This window comes from Brienomyrus brachyistius, unplaced genomic scaffold (assembly GCF_023856365.1).
Source record: "Brienomyrus brachyistius isolate T26 unplaced genomic scaffold, BBRACH_0.4 scaffold152, whole genome shotgun sequence".
Lineage (NCBI taxonomy): Eukaryota > Metazoa > Chordata > Actinopteri > Osteoglossiformes > Mormyridae > Brienomyrus > Brienomyrus brachyistius.
Window position 1 is genome coordinate 18,446 of NW_026042427.1, and position 8,660 is coordinate 27,105.

Sequence of the window (8,660 nt, forward strand, 5' to 3'; positions counted from 1 at the left end):
GGCCGTCAATGTCATCCCCTTTAGTGAAGCTGCACCGTAAAGTGCTTAATTTGTGCGCTAATTAGCTTAAAGACTCCACAAATGAAAAATTCATGACGGCTTTGGATTGTTTAATTGAGGGAGCATTCTGCATGAATCGAAGCCATTTGGAATGCCGGCTGCAAGGGAGTGAGAGAGGGAGAGCCGGTGAAGCACAGAGCCAGCCTGGTGCTTCACTTCGGTGTTTCCCAACCTCGGTTCTCGAGGAGTCCCAGTCAGTTTGCATTTTTGGGAGGAAGAGAAAATGGGAACTGTCTGGGGGTCCTACCGGGAACTGGGAGGGAGCAAAAATGTGGTCTGTCTGGGGGTCCTACCGGGAACTCGGAGGAAGAAAAAAATGTGGTCTGTCTGGGGGTTCCACCAGGAACTAGGAGGGAGCAAAAATGTGGTCTGTCTGGGGGTCCTACCGGGAACAGGGAGGGAGCAAAAATGTGGTCTGTCTGGGGGTCCTACCGGGAACTGGGAGGGAGCAAAAATGTGGTCTGTCTGGGGGTTCCACCAGGAACTAGGAGGGAGCAAAAATGTGGTCTGTCTGGGGGTCCTACCGGGAACTGGGAGGGAGCAAAAATGTGGTCTGTCTGGGAGTCCCTGAGGAGCAGGTTGGAAAACTACTTCACCCTATAGACACCCACTTTCTTGGTCCGCCGAGGGTTGGGCGATCACCTAATCCATGTCAGTCAATGAGCTGGGGTTTGCAAACTACCATTTAAATTAAAAAGACCTGGATTTCACTTGAGCACTGAGTTCTTGCTGTATGCTGATTGGCAGTTTCGTATAATCATGAATGCGTCACTAATGTTCATGTGAAACAGCTGGATGAGTATTTCAATCAAGGAAACAAACCAGTCAAAACAGTCAAGAACTGAATTAATTAGCCTAGCACAGGAGCCTTTCTGTTTTAAAGTAGTTTGTAAAAACTGAAGTAGCTCAGTGTCCCCCCTGACATGGACCATATGGTCACTATAGCCAAGAGCCTTCGCCATGGAAAACTCAGAACAGGCTACAGGTTCTCGTATTCGTACCTCTGGGGCACAATGGAGAGAGGGAGCATCACTGCCCCCCACAGACTCAAACGGAGTGCAGCCATACTGACATTAAAAGGGGTCCCACCCAAAGCATTCCCCTGTTTTGGATGGAAGGACAGATGGATGGATGAAGGAACAATGAAATTAAAAGAGCTTAGGGTCTTGAACGTTGTTTTTTTTTGTCTAACCATGTGGATTAATGACTTTAACTGAATTCATTATAAATCCTTCATTAGCTCTAAATCACAGATTCATTCTGAATGTGAAAAAATTGAGCATAATTTCAAACAAACAGGCAAAAAAACACACCAGTGATTCACTTAATTTTCCCAAAAGCACATACTTGATAAATTATCAGAACCGGCACCACAGCATCAACATATTTCCATAAAAATAATTTCCTATCGCCATGGAATTAGCATTTCAGCAAATGTTTAATAGAAACAAGTCTTTAAAAATTACTCATTTTTGATCATTTTAAGATTCTTTCTTGGAAAAACAAATATTCAAGGAGACTTCCACTTGTGCTTGGGGAATTTTTTTAAAGCAAATAATTTCTTAATAGCATCAATTTTTCTCCGAAATCAAACTGACAAACTGGGAAACGTTGGAATCCTTTTGACTGGAACTGCCTGTTGCACAAATCCCATGATTGATGTGCAAAAACAACATTCACATATTGCAATTTTTACAAGGGTCCTACAAACCTGCGGCATCATGGGAACGAAGGAAACATCAATAGATGATGGCAAGAGGCTTGAGAAAGGAAATGTTGGAACATAAAAGCAGTTTAAAAGATAACAGGAATTTAACATGCATGGAAGTGTGCATTCGAAAACATGCCTCAATTATAGACATAGCTGGTTCTCCTCCAAAGGTTGTCAGCGATGCCTTTTGGGAAGACATTTAAAGGCGCAATTCTAAAGGGACACCTGCGGGAACATTTATTTAAACACAAAGCATCCATTGCATTCCGTCTCCATAAATCCGACCGCCCTATGGCCAGGGCGTCCGGTGCCAAGATTGGCCCAATTAAAAACACTCAACGGCTGATGAATGTAAAGTTTCTGGGCTGACTAGAGCCAGCTCCAAGTGACAGCACATCAATGTGAGCCTGATGGGCGTTAGCCCAGAAGAAGGGCTGATTAAAACGGCCTGTGTCGAAACTGACACCTCCGCTGCTCTCCAGTGTGTCACCAACGGCAGCCTGAGCGTTAAGCGGGAAACAGTGCTCGGGGTCATGGAGGGTTATAATGATGTGACGCGTCACATACAATTAGAGGTGCCATTCAACCTTCCTGCCATCATATATTTTCTCCCTGGCTTGCTCTCCTGTCCAAAATGTTATAATTGACAGATGGAGGCTAAGGGATCTTTTGATAGCCTAACACTCTCAAGGAAGCGATAGTGGAAACAAAGAAACTAATAAAAGCCAGCGATCACAGTTACACAAGACCAGTATAAAGACAGCCAATTCAGAGCAGTCAGCACTGGTGAACAGGAGCTGGATGACGAAGAGGCCCAGAGCTGTAAGGACTCCCAGTATGTAAGACACTGGTGTTAAGCACTAGGTTTGTGGAGCCCCTTCAAGGGGATTTGGAGGCTGGCAGATGGGGCAGCTATACTGTAGTACACACAAGGTGAAAGTAGCTGGTCTGCAAATGCTGATGCTCCAGAAATACTAATAGGAAAGAAAAGCATCAAAAATAAACACAGCACTATTAGACAGCAAACTTCACATACATTGAATCCTGGCGGAGACACAAACCCTGATCCCAGAGCTGTGAGGCAGTGGTATCCCAGGAGGAAAGGTGCCAAAACTAAATTAAATATTCCAGAATCAAATACATCAAGACAAATGAGACCTTCAGCAAATATTTACTTATTTTCACCAAATTTCAGAAACTTGTAGTCATACTGAAGAGTGCTGCCTCATGCAAATAGTTTTCAAAGGGACGTAGCACAAGAGCCACACTTCACTTGCACAGATAGCACAGAAAATCAAATAAAATAAATGAAGAGTAATTTCAGCCATCACTCATAAGAGATTTATGGAAGTTAGGCATCCTGCTGATTCACTGCATGTACACAGGGGAACACGTGTGTGCACCCCACTCCCAACATAGCAATGAGAAGCAGCAGAGAGCCACACATGGGGGTTCCGCGTCCCAAGGGTCCCCGACAGGTACGACACCCACCAACGTCCACCAGCAATAACGGCAATAAATTACAGCCACACGTTGACATTGAGCGCTGCCCTAAGTGGAGGAGAGGCATGGACACAACGGTCCTGCTTAGACAGCCAATATTAAATGGAAATGAGGCCCCCCGGTGGGGGGACAGAGCAGTACAAAGTGGAGCACTGGGAATTTTGTCATAGGACAATCAGATTCTCCATGAGCAGCATTTCTGGAGTCAATATCAGGCACCAAACTCCACTGTACTCAGGACCCCAACAAAAAGGCAAATATAACAGCTGATTTAACGTTTGAACCAAGCCTTGATGAGGCTACGTGCTACAAAGCAAAATCCACGTTACTTCTGGCATTGCTGTGACTAGCTGGCAATGACTATCTGGTTTGTCAGTATATTGGGAGACCCTGCAAGCTTCTCTCTGCCCATCACCCAGATCAATCAAGGCTGCAGTCCCCAGCTGGCTTGCTGCTGATGCATTAAACGCGACATTTCCAAATGGCTGCGCCACAGGAGTGACAGCCGGCTGCTTCCCATCCTGTTGCATACAAGCAAGGCGAATAAGCTGCTCTCGCTCAAATCCGCTAGAGGATGGGAGGACGGCTGTGTCCGCAGCGGAATATCCCCAATCAACATGTCAAGGTATAAAACTTACAGCATAGCACGGACAAGACACAGGCAACACAGAAGGGTTTTATTCATAGAATAAATTGATTTATTTCTGTTGATCTGTACATTACACAGGAGTACCTGGACTGCAGCAAACACATGAAAAATGATGTTACAAGGAATGGCTGCTCACATGGTAGAAACATCTCCCAGGATAAGCTGTCCACCCTCACCACCCACCATCCTTATCAGAAGGTTCTAGAGAGCTGTAGGAGGGCGCCAGGCAGACAAGCCTCTGCACTCCCAGCTCTCGCTGGCCAGCACTGGTACTTGGGCCCCAGTGACGCAACAATCTCCACCACCCCTCCCCACCCACCCCCATCCCACAGCACAATTGCCACAGCAGGGGACAGAACTCACAGATGCAGGTCCGACCACAAGTCTTCTCCTTAAAAGTGGGAACATACATCTAGAAGAGGGAGACCGTTCCTGTGACACGTCCATTGCTCATGACACTGACACACACGCACACACGCAGGCAGACACACACACACACACACACGCACGCACGCACGCACGCAGGCAGGCAGGCAGGCAGGCAGGCAGACACACACACACACACACGCAGGCAGGCAGGCAGACACACACACATGCACAACAAGTTTACAGCTCAGCCAAAAGGGGGCTGTCACCCTCTATGCCCCATAATCATTTCCATAACCACTCCATTGTTTTTGTGTACAACATTTTTATTGCTCTCTGGTTCCATTCTGCCTTTTCTCGGTTGTACATGGTTTCTTTTTCCATGTAGAAAGCTTTGTCTGGGATTTGGTAGCACAAAGGGAGGACAAGGGACCAAAACTGGATACGTAAAATACCATCACATATGCACACAGTTAAATTTATTCCAAGTGTTTTTATATCGAAGGTCAAACTCATCAGAATAAACTTTTACAAGATCACTACTCCCCCCCCCCCAAATAAAAAAAAGGAAAAGAAAATAAAGTGTCACATGACCTAATTCACCTTTGGGCATTCCACTCTCACTTTGGTACGATTTTCAGCGTCTCTCCAGGCTCCAAATAGTTGATTATCACAAAGACAGTGCTCACTGACGGCCAGGAACCATCCTAGCCCAACCTAAAGCTCAGCGGAGCTACCAACTGCCTGCTCACAGCTGAGGACCCCGTCTCAAACTGGACTACCCAGAGATGCCCACGACGTCATCTTAACAGGTATTATGCAACAGATATGCACAAAATCGTAATTATTTGGTTTCTTTTTTTTAAGACTGGTTCCCTCGTTATTTCAAGTATTTTGTTAATCAGAATGGATGATTTCAGCTTGGAACAAATTTCACTAAATATTCCAACTATTCCTCTTCAGGCGTGTATATTATAAAGTACAGTGTTAGAAATAAAACTGTCAGACCGCATCCAACCAATCAATGCTCAAGTGATCTGTGTCAGTCCAATCAATGATGACGACACAATGAGTAAGAATATCAAGTGCGTGCAATTCTGTCAACACGCTGATAAAACTTGTTTAAAATGCCTAAGTTTCAATATTTTAATTTTACCAGTTGTGGGGAAAAAAAGTAGAAAAAAAGCTAGCACCATATGAGGTAAAAGATACAGTTTAATTAACTGTATGTTCGCTGGTAGCACCGTCAATCAGTAAAAACCGCTAACGAACGACACTACTTACACAACATTTCACTAATTGGCTATATTTAAAGGATTGTAGGATAGAGGTTAGCAGACATCTGAAGCAATGGTATTTCTTACCATTAACACATTTTCTAAGCTACTCTGGTAGAAGTTGCCTATGTACACGCCACTGGTGTGTTATGGTTTTAATCAGTCTCTATTTTTCCTCAAAATGAATGCAGACAAGTAGAGCAATGAGGTAGGATGGCGATGAAAGCACTGTAGATAATTTGTGAAAATGGTCAAAGAAGTTCCATTTTACAATCAGCCTCCATTCTGGCTGCTTCACTTCAAAACACAATATGACCATCCCCCTCCCCCCCCCCCCCGGCCCAGGGCAAAGATCACACAAAGGGTCTCTATGTCACAGGAGTGGTGAGGCAGACTCCGAAATCACCCTCGAGCATTTGTCTTTAGTTTACTGAAACATTTAGAGTAATAGGGACATCACAGATTGGGGTGATGTCACATGGTGCTAAAGCTGGGCAATTTGGTCTGTTGTTCTGACGATTGGTCCTCAGCTTGCGAGTTGCAAAATTTCTAAATCTTAGGAGTATTTGTCTAGTATAAAAATATATATATCAAACAGTACTTGCAGCAGTATTGACCTAGACATTTGTTTTTGGCATCAAGGAGGACAAAATATAAATAATAAAAAAAATATATATAAAAAGCACAGAATTTAAAGGACTTCTCTGGGATCCACCTAGCTGAATGGTGCTCACTGCCACCCCTAAAAGCTTCCCATACATTAGATTAAAATGCTCTCCAGGAACCTGCACATTCACACACAAATTACAGCATGGGAACAGCCATAACACATAGAGATACATTAGCTTTAGTGGTAGCCATGGAGTATTTATCCTCATTTAAACTTCCCAAACTATTCAGAAGGGAAAATACGTGCAAGTTCAAATTCTGCAAATGTAGCACTTTGCGTTCCACCAAATGCTTTTTGCCAACATTTGATACTTTGGCTTAACATTTTGTCTCATGGGGGAGAAAAACAACCTCTATAGTCGGAACGGATGCGATCAAAAAAGTGCACATACAATAGTCTCAAAGGGCCCCTGGACATCGACAAAACGTCACAGAGACCGTCGCCATTTAGGGAGAGTTGGATGAGCTTTTTCACCGAGTCTGAAAAAACCTTGAGGAATAGGAGCAGCCCATCTGGTCCCAACATCCACTGCAGAACATGAGCAGTGTGACAGCACGAAGTACCACTGCAGTCTACAGGAATGTATGGGTGTGAAATCCCAGCCATCAGCTCCAGCTCCCCCAGTTAGAATTCTACACGGCACACAAAATGGCAGCCACCGCTAACTACAGGAATGCAACAAGCGATGACTTCCACGAGAAAGCAGTAAGGCTTTTATTCAGCTTGTGCACAACTCGCGCTCGGTTTCGTGTCCGTGCAACCAACACAGGAGGCAGTACTGTGGTGAACGTGAAGCTTTTACAACTGGTCAGATCCAAAACAAAGCAGCTTACCTACCATTAAGAGTAATACGGAAATCCGTTTGTGAGCAAACACAATGCGTATCCCCTTATGCGTCATGATAGCACGCCAGCAGAATTAGCACTCATCCAGTGTTTCCACCCCCATGACCTCTATCCCAATAAAATGTTCCATCAGCCTGCCATCTCAAAATACAAATACGCACCAGAATCCCACCCCCCCCCCCCACATGCAAACACAGTAAAATATTCATGAACAGATGTAAATATTGTACAGTTCACCATGTGTACATTTGTTTCATTACCTTGACTCGTGTAGGAGGTATATACTGTTTTCATAAAAAGAAAACACATATAATCAAAGGACAACATACTTCTCAATTCCCCCACCCATTTGAACACAGCAGACCTCATCCTAAAATGGGTTTGGGATGGCAGATGAGTGAAAGAAAGATGCGCTCAACTTTTCAATGGGGATAGAAAAAAAAAAAAAAAAACACACACGCCCGCAGACATACACACACACGCCCACAGATATACACACACACACGAACGCACAGACATACACACACACAACCCGCAAACATACACATACACACACACAGAGACACACACGCGCCCGCAGACATACACACACACACCCGAACGCACAGACATACACACACACACACAACCCGCAAACATACACACACACACCAACACACCAACGCACAGACACACACACGCACAGACACACACGCCAAACACACCCGCAGACATACACACACACACACACACACCAACGCACAGACACACACACACGCATGCACAGACACACAAACACGCATAAAGGAACAGCTGACAGAGCTCCACCCAGGCACCCCCAAGAGGTAGAGCCTTAACCAAGCCTCCACACACTCCTCTGCCAATCAGGAAAGCACAGCTCAAATGTAGCGGACAGTTATTCTTGCTGGTTTTTTTTTTGTTCTGATTAAACGGCTGAATGGAAAGGAACAGCATGAGAAAATTGTCTTTGATGTACAGTGCCAAGCCCAGCTAAGTCAAGCTACGGCAACCTAAACCGATTTAAAACTCAGCCTGTAACCGATTACTTAAAAAAACAAAACAAAATAAAAAAGGTCAATGTCTTGTTCCCTCTTTCCTTCCTGTATGGGATATTTGGCGGTGATATTCCCTGAACAGACGCTGCCGTGTGCAGAGAGGGAGTGTCTGTTACCATCACCCGACGCGAGCCGGCCCAAGGCTGCTGACCTAGCACTAAGCATCCATTTAAATTCTCCTTTATCAGCTCACTTTCAACTAAAAGCAAATCACATGAAAGAAGGGCAATTGTTCTCATCTCCACATATATACATACAATCTATATTTGTGTTTATAAAAAATAGAACATCAAGCTTAAAGCCAACAGTTAAAATGAACGAGAAACTAACCAGTCTGGTAAAAGAGAAATTACAACATTACCAATTATACTCAGCAAGGTAAGGTGCAACCTAGACTAATCTCTAGGATTTCCATATTTCGTGAGAAGGGAAAATAAAATCAATTTACAAAGGGTAAAACATCTTGGGGGCTGGGAAGTTTTCCATAAATATAAACCAAAACATAACAAAAGGAAAGAAAACCC

The 8,660-nt window shown here is 44.3% G+C and overlaps 1 protein-coding gene across 1 annotated transcript in view; it reads right to left on the reverse strand.

Annotated features, from left to right (window-relative positions):
* agbl4 (AGBL carboxypeptidase 4) overlaps positions 1-8,660 on the reverse strand; it is a 298,733-nt gene that overhangs the window by 17,507 nt on the left and 272,566 nt on the right. The window lies entirely within an intron of this gene.